This window comes from Pinus tabuliformis, chromosome 3_2 (assembly GCF_031772625.1).
Source record: "Pinus tabuliformis cultivar Carrire ecotype Pingquan chromosome 3_2, CPIR1, whole genome shotgun sequence".
NCBI lineage: Eukaryota > Viridiplantae > Streptophyta > Pinopsida > Pinales > Pinaceae > Pinus > Pinus tabuliformis.
In genome coordinates, this window is record NC_142302.1 from 749,458,629 (window position 1) to 749,461,723 (window position 3,095).

General features: G+C 30.8%; 1 non-coding gene across 1 annotated transcript; it reads right to left on the bottom strand.

The window, feature by feature from the left end:
- Positions 1-1,962: 1,962 nt before the first annotated feature.
- TRNAL-UAG (transfer RNA leucine (anticodon UAG)) lies at positions 1,963-2,042 on the bottom strand. The gene has a single exon. It is a non-coding gene; the product is annotated as a tRNA-Leu (tRNA).
- Between the last annotated feature and the right edge of the window lie 1,053 nt (positions 2,043-3,095).

Here is a 3,095-nt window from a genome sequence, read left to right on the forward strand (position 1 = left end):
TTCAAATACCTAGTCCTTGTCTAAGATGTATGGCATCTAGGAACGTTTTCACTGTGGTTTTGATAACGCACTGGTAACACTGCTCCATAGGTCAATCTGCAATACTCTTACCTGTTGTGTCCCGTCTAAAAATTTTCAGATTAATGTTGTTTCCCTAGGGTATGTCTATTTTGAAGTCCATTTCTTCCTCGTTGACGTCTTGATATAGTTTTGTTCTCATTACCTCGCCAATGTATACACCCTTGAGCTAATATCCTTTCAACTTGGTCGTAATTGGGGTTTGTTGGTGCTTACATTCTCTGTGTTTGTCCATCCAACAAGTTTCATTGTGCTTTTCCCAACCCTGTCAATTCCACTTCAGACAACTATTCTTATGGCACCTCAACTTTGCTAACCTAGTCATAGGGGTGGTGTAGCAGAAGCTTCTTCTTCTCGACGTTGACGTTTTTTTGGTTGGCATTCTGTGGCATACCATTTTGATATTGTCCCTCCCGAAGTTAGGAATGAGATTCTTCACCTAGAAGCCAAGGAATTTGGTGACCGAGCTTACTACTTAGATTATGAAATTAGTGGCTCCACCTTTAAATGGAATCCGGACCCGAGAAAATTCTGCAAAAGGAGACTACACTTTCTTCACTCAATGGATCTGCACCAACAATTGGAGACTTTGCTTCACATGGTCATCCGTGATAAGCAAGTCGATCATTATCAGTTATTTGCAGGACAAGAGGAGATCAAAAGGATCCTTCGAGACATAAGGTACAACTTGGACGACATAGTCTCTAGATTAACTCGGGTGGAACACTTCGTGGTGTCTAACTCCAATTTTAGCTCTAGTTCGCAGCCTCGTATTCCAACTGTCATCAATGCACCAATAGAAGAAATACCTCAAGGCAACTCTAATGCAATTTCTCCAGTTATTGTCTTAGACTAGTAGTTTTGCATGGCACTTGGTTTCTTTTTGGTCAAATGTTTTGTTTATTTCTACTATGCAGTCATGACGACCTATATGGCTTATTAAACTATATGTGCACATGGTTTTCTTTTGTCAAGCTCAGTAGATCCAAGGTATGGAATTCTCAATGGGCTAATTAGTTAGTATGTCACCAAGCATATCTTGTATTCTTTTTGGCTAAATGTGGAACCAGGAGAACAAATTATGGTTAGTCTATTAATTTATGAGTTCCCACACACTTTTTTGAAACATAAATATTATCAATGCAAAATCAGTTTTCTCATAATATAAATATTTCCATATAACTTGAAAAAAAAACTTAACATTAAGCTATAAATTAGAGCAAGATAGATCTAATATTTTTTAAAGACCATCCTATATTACATATTATATCTTATCAAAACAAAACTTTTACTTCTCTTTAAAATATTACATATTATATTTATCAAAACAAAACTTTTGCTTCTCATGAAAATAGTAAATCATTTTAATGATTTTGTAATTGAAATCAACAATATTGATATAAATAGTTTGGAATTCCAAACTATTTTGGTGTTTCCATTTACCTATTCCTATCAAAACAAAACTTTTGCCTCTCATTAAAATATTGCATATTATATCTTATCAAATCCAAACTTTTGCTTCTCATTAAAACAGTAAATCATTTTAATAATTGTATAAATCAAATCAACAATATTGATATAAAAAGTTCTTCCAAACTATTTGGGTGTTTCCATTTACCCATTCAAAGTATACTGATTAAAAGCATTTTGCAATTTTATTTAATATCAAGTTTAAAAAAAAAACGCCATAATATTTCACGGTTTCCATTTACCCATTCAAAAGTATACGAATTAAAAGCAATTTTCTATTTTATTTAAGATCAAAAATAATTTCCATTTACCCATTCAAAGTATACTAATTAAAAGCAATTTTCCATTTTTAGATAAAATAAAAAATAATTTCAATTTACAGCTTGTTCGACAGAAAACAAAATCCAGCGCTTCTGACAGCTGTGGGATTTGAACCCACGCCCTTTCGGACCAGAGCCTAAATCTGGCGCCTTAGACCACTCGGCCAAACTGTCTAATATAACTAGAATTCCTGATATGCCTTTCAATAAGAGATATAAATTTTTCAGTAACAGAGTACAAGCGTCATATCGGTGCGGATTTTTATCACTAGATTTCCTCATATCTGTATATTCTGCAAATTTCGACTGCAGTTTAGAGTTGAGGATAAATATTTAGTGACTCAACATGGTTTTATTATCCAACATGGTATCTCGATTTAAGTAGGGTGATATTTAATATTTTATTATTTATTATAGATTTTTGGAATAACATTGTAAATATTTGTGATGTGTGGCGCTGATTATATATATTATACAATGTTATTTTGGAGATTAATCATTGAAGTTTTTATTTTATTTTATTGTATTTTTATTTTTATTTTTATTTTAGTGACAATAGAAATACATAAATTTTGGGTGATTTAAAAATATTATAAGATTGAAATTATCTTTTTAATTTGGGAATGAGACTTATCATTATTTTAATAGAAATACATAAATCTGGGGTGATTTAAAAATATTATAAGATTGAAATTATCTTTTTAATTTGGAAATGAGATTTATCATTATTTTGAATGGTTAGAAGTCTATCTTCTTAAATAAAATAAAAAAAATTAAGTTAACCATCCCATAATAAAAATGTACCTTCTATAAACTATTTAAGGAGAAATGATTTTTATTGAATGATAATGATGAGTTATGGCACATTTGTGGATAGTAGTGGGTAACAAGTTGCCAAGTGAGTAAGTTTTACTATTTAAAAAAATTTGTTAACCACAAATACAATATCTATATCTTCACTTATTCTAAATACTAAATACACTAATTTTCATCAACACAATATTATTTCGATATATTTTTATTTATCAAAATAAAAATGGATCTTGAGCACAGAATGAGGCCTAGTCTAAACATTTTATGAATTCGTTCCTTTCAAAATATTTTTTTTGTTTGTAAATTTGACATTGGTGAAGCTACATCATGCTCATGTCCAAGAATAACATTTGAATGACTTAACATCTAAGAGTGCCTTAACAATGCACCCAATCACTGTTATTTTAATTTGAC